Source organism: Lepisosteus platostomus, chromosome 10 (genome assembly GCF_059453375.1).
Source record: "Lepisosteus platostomus isolate fLepPlt1 chromosome 10, fLepPlt1.hap1, whole genome shotgun sequence".
Taxonomy (NCBI): Eukaryota; Metazoa; Chordata; class Actinopteri; order Semionotiformes; family Lepisosteidae; genus Lepisosteus; species Lepisosteus platostomus.
The window spans coordinates 24,376,135-24,389,646 of record NC_142620.1 but is presented as its reverse complement, the minus strand read 5'-3'; the positions used below and the strand labels follow the sequence as shown (position 1 = coordinate 24,389,646).

Sequence of the window (13,512 nt, the reverse complement as noted above, 5' to 3'; positions counted from 1 at the left end):
AATGGCAGCTGTTCGTCTCAAAAAACAGATTTGATTGATTTTGGTACAAATTTACTCTGTCCCCTATGTTCTGTTTATATTATGACGGAAGAAACCAGAGCAGGTGGGAATGTAAGCAGCCACAGCCATTGAGAGTGAAATCTGGAAGAAACATTTGTCTTTCTGGGTGGATGGAGCTCTTCTGAAAGTTCTTCCTTCTTTATGTGAGCTCATATCACAAGGTCTACAGTTCTGTGAGTGGAATGCTGCTGTGTTATGCGTCATAATGAAATCAAGTGCAAAGTGGTTAGATATCCAGCAAGGTTAGAAATAGCAAGAACTTGTCTTAATTGGACACTTATTGCGATTAGAGACCTGCAACTGAACGGACGATAACCAACCTCTTCTTACTTTTGACCCAATTATTGGCAGGATTTCAATTAAATCAATTAGGTCAGTCTTTTTATATATTTTTTTTTATCTTTTTAGTTTGATATCAGAGTTTTTAGGAACAAAAGTTCTAATAGGGTGAGGGTATATTACAGATGCAGCCATTCAAAGTGCGCGGTACAGACACGTACCGGAGGCGTCGCGCATTGTGACGCACGATGACGCGCGGTACCGCGGTACGTGATTGGTTGACCGACAGGGGCACTCGTGGTCCGTTGGTCTGTCGTAGAAAGATTTAGAGTAAACGTCTTTACTGTGCCCGTTGTAGTATTGAATATTCATATGGAATTTTACCACTGAAGGGAAATCTTAGTAGCTGAGCATTAAAAGAATAGGAGCATACTGTAACGCGTGTGAAGGCCATAAACGATATTAATTTTGGAACTTAAACATACAGTATATGGCTGGTCTCGGTACTTTAAAGAAAACATACACACCAGTATTCCATTTCTCCCTAAACATTTTAAGCATCGAAGTCTTTAACTAACGTGATACCGGAGTCAACAAGCATACTTTTAGAATTCGATTAAAAGGGAATATAATATGGAATCGCGTATCTAAAGAAATTAATAACGATATAATTATATTCATGTACCGCAACACAAGAATAATACACACTGTACATTGTCTGTTGATAATGTTTCCGTAGTGCTTTTTCAGCACTCTGCATGTGACCTTGCCGGTGGCGCTGTGGGTTAGGTTCCTGACTCCCATGTCATACGGTCTGTGATCGAATCCCACTGTGGAACCATGACTTTTTTTTTACCAAACATTTATTTGAAAAAATGAAACGTTTCCCTTGGTCAGAGATTAAATAAAACCTCACTCGCACCAAACAAATTTATATTTCTAAATATCACAACATGATCGAATTTAAGTCATTTTAATAACAATGAATAGTCACCTAGGCGTTACAATATAAACATTTATATTGATTTAAATCGCGTTTTGATTTAAATCGCAAACGCGGGTTTAAATATATGTGTTTTTTGATTCACAATCAGACAAATGCAACATAAATTGATATCTTTGTCTTCTAAGTATCTTAATAAACTTTCAGCATAGCTTTCTCCCCGTTTAGATTTATTTTTCTTGGGATCTTGGGATCAAACGTGGAAAGATTTGATTGTAATCGTTTTTATTTTTTAAATACATTGCGGAGTTAAAGCAAGTTAAAGCCTTGATTTTATATATCACCTTTAAAAGTGGAATCTCAAAGCAAAGTAAATACCCAACACCGATTGTACCCATCTGTCATGCTAATAAAGCACCTTGAATTGAATTGAATTGACGGATAGACATGCAAATAAGATACACTCCACAGACATTCACAACAGCGACATATCATAAAATGTTTGCACATATAGTTAAGTTATTACTTGGTTTTCAAAGTGCAATGAAATACGATATTGTTGTTGTTGCTGTTATTGTTGTTTTTATCCTGTAAAGCGCTTTGAGAAGCCACCTTTAATGGCGATATATAAAAGCACTGAATCTTATGGAATATGTTCCGCCGGGGATTCAAAAAATGTATTTTTTTAATCGCGTATCTAAGGAAATAGCAGTATAACTTTGTTCATGCACAAACAGTGGCATGTTACATTATTAATTTGGGCGTCTCCTCTTGCCAGAAAGCTCTAAATTGCATTTTGAGTGCGGTTTTTGACTTTTTCTAAATTGCAACCCATAGATAAAGCTGATACAGTTTAGACTTATTTTAAACTGTATTACAGCAGCACAATGGACAATGCAACGTAAATTGCAAAAATGCACTTGGAATCTGTCCAAGCCCTACTTTGTCAGGCATTTTTTTTTACTGCAACGGACATAAAAACCCCCTTGCTTTTAACAGAGCGTTTCATAATTTCTAACTACGAAAATTATATAAACAGCGACACTTCTCATTCATTCCATTCCATTCCATTATCAGTCTTCCATTTCTCCCTAAACATTTTAAGCATGAAAGTTTTATGAAACGGTACCCAAATATGCAATTGCTGTATGGAATGAATTTTAATTTTAAAAAATTATTATAAACACGATTATATATAAACACGAAAATTAAGCTGTTTACATCTTCCGCCTGAGAACAGTCACCCGTTGCTACCCAACGCAAAAACACAGCCACTAACTAGCAAAGAGAGGACATTAGATAGGCAATATGATAAAGAAATAAATGATTATTTTATTTCTTTTGCACATTTATTTAAACATTTCCATTGATTGTACAAGCACTTGGAAACTGTCCAATCCCTAGTTCATCAGGCATTTTCTATTACGCTGCGGGCATTCTCCTGGTCTGGCACCGATCTGTGTCTTCTAGGATATAATGCCAGCAAACTCTTGTTTTTATGTCCACTATAACAGACAATCTCCTTTGCTTTTAACCGAGCGTCTAACCCCTCTGAGAAAAAAGACGTGCTGGTTTGCTATACTGTACATACTGTAACAGGAAGATGATTTATTTCTATTCGAAACGTGTATTTTAAAAGTTTAAGAAGTAAAAACCTTACAGCGTACACAGATTTCCAAACTGATCAGGATCGTTATCTTTGTCTTATCCATAATAGTGTTCACCGCTTTGTCCAGCAGATTAATAATAAACTTTATTTTATATAGCGTTTTAAACGAATAAGTAATTAGATTGCTCATAAACCTAGTCGCTTTTTCTACATAAACATAGCGTGATTGCTCTCTGAAAATGCTTTTTCTTTATATTTAGGCTCAGATTTCAACTATAGATCGTATTATTATAAACTTTCTTGGAAAAATGTCTTTTATGTAAACCATGTTTGCTATTAATTCATTTAGGGCTAGAATATGTTCATTGTCTTCCAATCGAGTCGAGTTGACATTAGAAGCTTGCCACGCCCGGACTGTTACACCAACGCATTAGCATGTTAAAGCGATTTCATTGAGAAGCCTAGCTTTCTTAACTAGTAAGTACTGTACTTACTGGGTTTTTGAGGGGGGGAGGTGTCTTTCGCTGGAAATCTCTCCCCCTTCTACTTTGAAAATACCTGTGAAACCGGTTTAATTCGTCACAGCCAGCACTCCCGCATAGAGGGGGGTTGTACTCGTTAATGTCTTAGCCGGAACACATCATTATATCTCATTTTGTATTTCTATAAAAAAAATCGTTTGCCCAGCTTAACACTATTGCTGTTGTTTTTATCCTGTACAGAGCTTTGAGGAGCACAGCTTTCTCACCACTTATTTTTTGATACCATCCTTACACAAAGCAGAAACTTCTTGTATTTTCCGATGACATACAAGTGGAAAGATTACAGATTTTAATCGTCTTTTTTCTGAACCAGGGAAAATCTGATCATGTTTCTCTATAACAATAATAAAAAACTTTATTTTACATATCACCTTTAAAAGTGGCATCTCAAAGCAATACAGTAGATGTAAACCACAGATTACAAAGTAAATACCCAGACAAACGCAGACGCGTTTTTAATAAAATGCTTTTATTCATTCAGCAGAGAGAGAGCTAAAACCTGGGCGTAACAGCTGTTCCTTTTTCTGATCACTCGCTCTCTGGATAAACGTCTCACCTGTCCTGTTCTTTGTTTTCCTAATTTGCTGATTATGCCTTCTGCGATCCACTCCTGCCCCTGCCTAAAGAAGACTATATTAAATTTCTTTGCGCGTTCCATTGTGCAATTAACCCTTGTATGTGCTGTCCTTAAGGTGATATCACATAAAGGTGATATGTAAAATAATGTTTTTATTATTGTTATAGAGAAACATGATCAGATTTTCCCCGGTTCAGAAAAAAATATCTAAAGTATACTAGTTTGTCACTAGTATACTTTTAATACAGTCTTTGCTGTGCTCTAGAGGATCCTTGTGATATTTCGAGCTCTGGTTGAATGATAAGTGTCGCAGTTTAAATAAATTTCGTAGTTGGCAATTATGAAACGCTCTGTTAAAAGCAAGGGAGTTTTTATGTCCGCTGCAGTTTTTTTTAAACTGAATCAGCGCTGAACTTGTTTGAATTGACTGAGCTCCGTTCTGTACCACACAATGTCTGTTTTTTTTTTGTGCTGTCTTTTGACAAAACATGGCTCACCAGATAATGTGAATCGAAACCTGTTTTTCTAGCTTTTAAAGTCGTGCGATGTGTAAGCGGGAACACATCATTATATCTTACATATGAAAAATACATAATATAGCTACCAAACAAACGCAAAGGTGTTTTTAATAAGATGCTTTTATTCGTTCATCCGACGATTTCAGGAAGACTAATGGAGGTCTGGCTTTTTTTCTGGAAAACCATAACTCTGGTCTTGTCCAGATTGACTGTCAGCGCTCAGGTCTGACAGTGCTGCTCCAGCATCTGTAGCTGCGAGAAAGCAACCTATTAAAGGGACATAGGAGTTTATATTGCTGGAGTAGCTTTTAAAAACACCAACAAAATGTTAGAGCACATAGTGCATAGAATTTACAGTACCTGCACAAAAGAAGTAAGGTTAAAGTTACAAAATGCACTTGTAAAATCTTATTGAGAATATCATATACGATTTTATGATCAGTGCACTATAAAAAGGACATTGCTGCACAACACAGAGTTAAAAAAACAGCAACAAGAATAATTCTATGTTTAAAAGGGAATGTCATACACAGATAGGATAAAAGAACCAAATTCTTTCAATCTTGAACAGAGGAGATTATGATGGGACTTGATATACATATTTTAAACCTTGAAAGGTATTGAAAACATTAAACCAATAGATTACTCTCAAACTCAGCAGTGGAACAAGCACACATCGACAAAACTAGATTATACAAGTAACAGCTGAACATTTTATGTCTAGAAGGAACCTTGACAATTTTTGAAAATAATTATAATTTTAATAATAAAAGAGCATTATTTATTTTTCATAATTACCATTAACTGTCAAGAGAGGGACTTCACTGCAAAGTACTTCAGTAACTTCATTGACATACTGTACCCTTATATACACAAACCACTAATTCAACCCATGTGAAAATGTGCAACCTTACAAATTAAACCCATGTGAGAAGGCATACTGTTCAATTATTCAATACTACAAATGGTATGCTTAACCCAGGTGAACTATTTAGCTTCCTAAACTATCAAGTCCTAGTATATGGGCTCTTGTGCCACACCCATGGAAATATAACACAATCTGAACCTTTTGGACTAAGCCCTTTCAGGACAGTATCTACACAGACTTCATCTCAGGACTTTCTTAAAGGAAGTACATATTTAACATATTTGATAAAATACTGAGAATTATTTGAACATATTTGCACTATACTTATATTAAATTGTTTGTTCAAACATATTAGAACATAAAAAGGGTTAAATGAGTGGAAGCCATTCATCACATATAACCCATTTCATAATAATAATAATAATAATAATAATAATAATAATAATAATAATTGCTTATACTTATATAGCGCTTTTCTGGACACTTCACTCAAAGTCCTTTACAGGTAATGGGGACTCCCCTCCATCACCACCAATGTGCAACATCCACCTGGATGATGCGACGGCAGCCATAGTGCGCCGGAACGCTCACCACACATCAGCTATCAGTGGGGAGGTGAGCAAAGTAATGAAGCCAATTCATCGATGGGGATTATTAGGAGGCCATGATTGGTAAGGGCCAATGGGAAATTTGGCCAGGACACCGGGGTTACACCCCTATTCTTTTCGAGAAATGCCCTGGGATTTTTAATGACCACAGAGAGTCCTCGGTTTAACGTTTTATCTAAAGGATGGCGCCTGTTTACAGTATAGTGTCCCCATAACTATACTGGGGCATTAGGACCCACATGGACAACAGGATGAGCGCCGTAGCTAGTTGAGCACTTCATCAGACCTCATCCAGCATTTCATGAAATAATCCAGGGTGTTTTCTTCAACAACTGGGTTGTTTGTTCCAAACTCCCACAACACTGAAACAAACAACTGAAATAAAAATAACTACAGTACACTGTGTTGAAATCTCTTCAGAGTTTATGTTCCTCCACTTAATATGAAGGACAAGATGAATGATCAGGTTTACATAGGTATAACATGGCTTCTTATTTGTCAATCAATCTGGCAAGAAAAAAAGAAAACTTAAAAAAAAACACTTAAAATCAAAATATCAGTAAATCAATAACACATTTTTGTAGTTTTTTTTTTAAAACCCAGTGGGTAATCTGCAATAGAAGATAGAAGATTAATCTTTAATTCTGAGAGACTCTAGGGCAATCCTGTAAAGTTGGCATCCTGGGTGCCAAGTATATTTAGAAAAATCCTAATTCCCTGCAGCAAAAACAATTTTGTGGACTGCCAGTTAACCAGTACTGGCACATAGAATCTACCCATATGAAACAGATTTGTGATATTAGGGGGAAAAGGAGGAGGAATACATAAATCTTTGTTGTTGACGGAGACAAATGGAGCAGAGTTTTCTGTTTTACTGTGCTAAGACATTAGTGATGACACAGATAGGGAAAGTGATTTTTGTGCAGTTGCCTACAGTGTGACCTGACTGCAAGGATACATCATGCGTTCAACATCTAGCCTTTTGATGTATATATTAAAAAGCCCCTTGTATACCATGATCAAAGTTAACCGCTGTACATCTGCATGTTTTTTTTTCTATGGTTTTCCAAGCATTGCACACTGTTTTCTTTACTTTGCCACAGTTTCGTACATGACTTTATATACTTTCCCTGAGTGTATCAGAATTTCCCTGGGTTTTACTGTGGTTACGCTATGGTATATATGTATACACTGTATAATAATATATATAGTGGATATTTTAAACTGGGTCACAACTTTACAGGTGTAGGATTGCCATAGTTATAAAAATTGAGCAGAGATTAGAAAAGCTAATTGCGTTTTTCACTGAACATTGTTAATAAGACTAAAACATTAACTTAGTAACTGGTCTGCCATATTCTTTTCTCTCCTGAGATAAGAAGAATTCTTCTTTTTTCTGAAAAGTCTCATGCTGCACATATTTAACAATATATTTTATCTGATTTGATTTTAGAATATTGCAGAATATGACTGTGCTGTAACTATGGCATCTGTTGTAGCCTTGTAATTTTCCCCAATTAAAGCAGTTTGTACTCAAAGTTTAAGCTATGCAACACTCTGAGTTTTTATTTAAACAACCTCTCTACCCTCTCATTTTAGCCTATGACACTCATGCACTAAAACTGCTAATTACTAGGACTTTGAGTGTTTATAATTGCCAGTAGAACTGACTGTAGGTTTGCAGAATTAATTTCTAACTAGCTTCCAAATGTCTGGATACTTTACTGCTGAAATTATCTACATAATAAGGCACTTCCAAATTAAAAAGGTTGTCCCTCATTTTGCAAACATAACAATCTGCAATGGCTTGATTAATTCATGTTTTAATTTAATGCAAATGTAGTGTTTTGTTTCCACAAGTGTGATCATTTCATGCTGCACATTCTCAGGTAAAACAACTGGAATTTAATTACATTGACTACAAAATTTCAATACTACAGTCCTGTTGTGAAATAAATATAAAATGTGCATAATTTAGTGATTTGTCAAACAAAACTGCAACTACTGCAACACTGTACAACTGCAATAAATATTTTTACCAGTATGTCATAACAGAGCAACTACAGTGAAAACAGCAATACAAACTGTCCATTATTTTTGTAAGCATTATTTCAACTAGGGCCAAAATGAACTAAACTCTTATTATCACAGCTTTTAGAACTGCAAGTGCAGTTAACACTGTTGTACTACTTTATATAAGCATATTTACTACTGTGTATTCTAAAATGGTGCTTCTTCAAAATATTCCCTCCTGACATTTTTTCCCTTATTCCCTAAGAGATTCAACTGCATCTCTTTGTGGAATTGTTTATTGTTGAAATCATATATATATACACAACAGTAACATGAATTTGGAATAAAACATGGATGTGACAGAAATATATTACAATCTTTGTGTTTCACTTCACTTGTCAGATGATACACAATACATAATTATGCACATGTTCCTACTGAAACATATGTATAAAGTCATAATTATGTATTGTGTATCATCTGACAATTATTAATTCACGGCACAGACACGTACCGGAGGTAATTGGCTACGGCCTCGCGCATTGTGACGCGCGTTGACGCAAAATACCGCGGTACGTGATTGGTTGACCGACAGGGGCACTCGTGGTGCGTTGGTCGGACGTAGAAAGATTTAAATGTCTTTACTGTGCCCGTTTTAGTATTGTAGATTTATATGGAATTTTACCACTGAAGGGAAATCTTAGTAGCTGAGCATAAAAAGAATAGGAGCATACTGTAACGCGTGTGAAGGCCATAAACAATATTAATTTTGGAACATAAACATACAGTATATGGCTGGTCTCGGTACTTTAAAGAAAAAATACACACCAGTATTCCATTTCTCCCTAAACATTTTAAGCATCGAAGTTTTTAACTAACATGATACCGGAGTCAACAAGCATACTTTTAGAATTTGATTAAAAGGGAATATAATATGGAATCACTTATACCCTTTACTGTATACAACAGTTAAAAATTTTTTTGGGGTAATATTGCTACTGACCATAATTATAATATTGTATGTTTGAAATGTCTGCAATATTTAATTGTACAGCACAATGATGTTGTCAAATAGTGAATGTTTTCAGGCTCACTGCACCAGGGAGACATATGGTAAAGCTAACAGGATAAAAAAAAATGTTTTCCAATCCACCCCTTTACCTCATACTATAATGCCCAAACACACAACCGAACAGAAAGCACGAGAAATGATTTTTACAGCATTGTCTGTAAGATAATTTATGATGCAAAATGTATAGATTGAGAACCTCTGATTTTTTAAACATTTTTCACTATATTTTTACAGCTATATGTGACTAGTAAGTGTCTCTAAGAGTTTAGATAAAGTGTGTGACATGTAGGGAGTCCCCTGATCATAAACAAGTGTAAAGTTTACCTTGGTTTACCTGGTTAAGTTGTGGGTCAATGGTTGTCAAGGAGCAGTCAGGAAGCACACTATATAAGATCACAGTAGAACACAGAGAGGGAGAAGTAAAGAGAAGAGAAATGACAAGGAGAGAGGAAAAGAAGAGAGAGGAGAAAGAAGGGGAGACCACAAGAGAGAACTCAGGAGGAGTTGGAACTTGAAGCTTGTGCCAAGTGAGTGCCTGTACTCACAGACAAAACCTGATTGGAGCATAGTTTTTAAGCCTTGCTAGAGAGAGCTTGCTATTCTTCAATTTTAGGGAACTCGGATTTCCTGAGTGAAAGATACCCCTGTTAGAGATGGTTTTTCCTGATTCGAGGCGCATTTTTAGAATGGGGAAATAGACAGCCATATCTTTTGTGGCATCCAGGTTTAGAGAAAGAGAGATTTAACTGGTTGATTGCATTTATTTAGAAGGCAGCTTATGTCTTATTTGTAGGCATTATTTAAGTTAAATACTCAGTAAACGTATGGGGTTTTCTTGGGGATTAGAATGTTTGGCATCTGAAATGTCTTGTCTGTTCATATTATAAATATAGAAACTTGTGTGTTGTGTTTTGTTGTGTGTAGTGTAGTGCTTCTATTGTCTTTGTTTATAAATATTTGTTTAATCAAATGTGCCTAAATTATTACTCTTTTCACCAAAGCTGTGCCAGAGAACAAAGAATTCACATTCAATTCACATGGAGAAATCACTTGCAAGTTGGGGGTTATGAATAATTATTTTATTTATTGACTAAACTGCTTGGTCAATTCCTGATATTTACCATTTTCATAACTCTCTGTAACAATATTTTTAATCAGGCTGGAATGAATGGCCTTTTTGGTGTAGCGGTGAGGCTTATTAATAAGGCAGAATTAAGTGTTTCTGAGCTTTCCCAAATTAGGCCTCATTTCTCTGTTCATCTCTGTGGTGCAGCCACAGAGAAACTATTCATGCAGGCTGATTTAAGGTTCCTTTGATAAGGACAGCTCCCAAAGGGGGATGCACTTAGCTAAGCCTGGCTATCATGATCAATGGTCATCCATTGGCGCCTATCTGTCTAGGGAGTGCCAGATGGACATCTGGACTGCATTCCTAAGTGTCAGGAGTAAGTGACTCATATCTCACCTTGATCAACCAATCAGGGACTGGTAGGGCTGAGTAACCCACGTGGGACTCTGATGCCCATGGAACTTTCAGCCAATCAATGACCTGAAGTTCCTCCAGGTAATAACAGGCAACACAGAGATTCAGTAAGATTCAGTAGGATTCAGTGGAGAATTCTGTGGACTTTTCTAAAGGGAATTCAAAGGACAATTCCAGGGCAGGGCGGCCCAGGAGCAGAAGGCTCCCAAGGGCAGGACATTCTCACAGCGCGCCTCCTGACCATCCTGAGACTCAGCCCGGACAACCACGGAACGGCCAGTGTGTCTGAGTGCCAGAACTTTCCTTTGTTCTAAGAGTCTAGAGCGGAGGTTGCCAGAGAGTAACCAGAGGATCCACCCGAGGTTAGCACCAGCAGCAGGCCTCGTGAACAAGTCGGAACTGTGGACAGCTGAATCACTATTCAGAACTAGCTCTTCATCAGGAACGAACCGGTCCTCTTCCTGACTTGCTGGGACCCACAGTCATCTTTTCTCCTGTGCACAAACTTTGCTAGTTAAAGCCAACACTAACTAGCCAGCCAGTGAGCATCTGCAGCGCACCGTCGCAAACCGCACAGCACAGCCAGAGAACGCGGATTGGACAGCAACAGCCTGCAACTGTTTCTTTGAGCCCGCAGGAGATCTGAATCCCCAGAGATTGGATGAGTATTCAACTTCAATGCATTACAGCTCGAGAATTCAATAGTTATCCCAACCAGTTGATATCAATTTAATTCCTAAGAGTTATGTACTTGTTTTGAGTATCTAATGTAGAAGTTGTAACCAAGTTCACTTTACGAAACGGTCTTAATGAATGATATACTGAACGTATGTCCTCTTGATATGTGTAACTCTTTGTAACTGATTGAATATATATCTTTTGTATTCTGATAACCCTCTCGATAAGAAATGTTAGGTTTATATGCATATTCTATGTATTAATAAATGTATCCTCGTGTATTAGTACCTGTGTGTGCGCGTTGTTTGAGTTATGTCGCATGGTTGGATTCTAAAGCCATCAAAAGAATCAACTTTGTGATTTACTGCTACAATTAATAATTGTCTCAGTAAATGCCCAAACCCTACAGAACTGGTGCCTTCAGAGAGCCACTACATTACATTTTGGCTATGGCAACGTTACATATTTGGCGTTACTGGGCCGGCTATGATTACATTGGTATGCAGACATCTTTATTGGGTTACAACTCTTAGTATGCAGAGTTTTGTTTTGTTTTGTTCTTTCAGTTTTACCACCATTATTAGCAGATACATAGCATACATACATGTTACATAGCTACTGTATTTAATTAAATCTTCCACCTTTTCTGAATGTAGCAATAACTGTAGCTGTTTGCATACCAGTTGTGCCACATCACTAAAACAGTCTTTTCTTTTATAAAATACACAGTATGCACTTTCTAAGAAGTTATTCAGAAAGCAGGCAAAACAAAAGTGGCATTTCTTTTAGTAACAGAATTCATCAGTATGTGTTTAAACAGTGAATTTAGTCACATTTTCAAAAGGAATGTTCAAAAGGAACATTTCAAATACAGCTTTGAAATTCTGTATCACTTGCACTTATAGAAATGTACTATTTAAATGTAAATTCCACATATATTAAAAGCATAAAATAGGTAAGAACTAATTGATGTCTGAAAACAAGAGGTAGCCATTTCACCCGTCTAGACAGGTTGGTAGTTAGTTATTAACTGCTGCAAGGATATCATTCATTTATTTCTTGAAAATTCAGGGTATTTGCGTCAACAATATGGCTGGGTAGCTTGCTCCAAACTTCCATCACTCTTGTGCAATGTAGTGTCTCCTGTACTGAGGATCTCATCCAGCCATTTCTTCAAAGAAGACTATCAGTTTCAGTTTCAACAACATGGATGGGTAGCTTGTTCCATATTCCTACCACCCTTAATGTAAAGAAAAACCTATTCACAAAAGCACTTCACCATAGTTTCCATTTGTGTCATTTGGTTTCTATTTCACTGTTGTCTTTGAAGAAGTCAAATGAGTCAACTTTGAGGATTTTGAAAACTTTAATCTTTTCCTTTCAAAGTCTTCTTTTTTGAAGGCTAAAGGAATTTGGTTCTTTCAGCCTGCCTGTGTAGAACATTTCCTTAAGCACTGGAGTGCATCTTGTTTCTCTTCACTGGATTGATTTCAATTACAATTATCTTATGCAGTGACCAAAATTGTACATACAGTAACTGTTCCAAGTTCTAATCCTGAGTTAAGTCAAAGTCCTGTTGAAAGTCTTTGCAGCTTCTATAGCGTGTGCTACTGCTCCTGGTTTGGTATGAGATTTGTACTGTATGCATTTCATATGAGACCTCAGTTAATTTAACTATCAAAGAATCTAGAAAAGTGATATAAATTGAGAAATGCAGTCCCCATACAGATACCTGAGGTACTCCACTACTAAAGCACCTCAAAATTATCATTCACTCCAATTCTGTTTCCAGCTCATTCTTAAATCAAATCAAATCAAATCAAATCAAATCAAATCAAAGTTTATTTATCAAATGCACAACAATACGGCGTGCAGCAATAGTTGCTGGCAATGAATGTCTTTTCTGCGAGCTCACAAAAATCACAAGAATCACAAAAAATCACAAAATTAACAAAAACACCAAAATCACAAAATTGAGGTTATGTTTTTTTAAATTGAATAAAACTCAATATGAGTAGAGCTGCTATGTGTCAATGGTGTATGCAATATATACAATAAATACAAGTAGTGCAGTTATGTTACTGTTATTACATTCAGTACCTTGAATGTGTATCACTTGTGATTTTATATTACGTGAGAAACTTCATCCAAATCATCTTAATACACCATTCCCTTTGCTTTTCTGTATCTCTTCTTGCAGTTGCTTGTTCAAAGACTTTTAACAAGCTAGTTAAGGAAGACCTATCCATACTGACTGTCCTT

General features: G+C 36.4%; 1 protein-coding gene across 13 annotated transcripts in view; it reads right to left on the bottom strand.

Moving 5' to 3' along the window:
- Positions 1-13,512, bottom strand: part of LOC148653624 (alpha-(1,6)-fucosyltransferase) — a 409,984-nt gene that overhangs the window by 162,515 nt on the left and 233,957 nt on the right. The window lies entirely within an intron of this gene.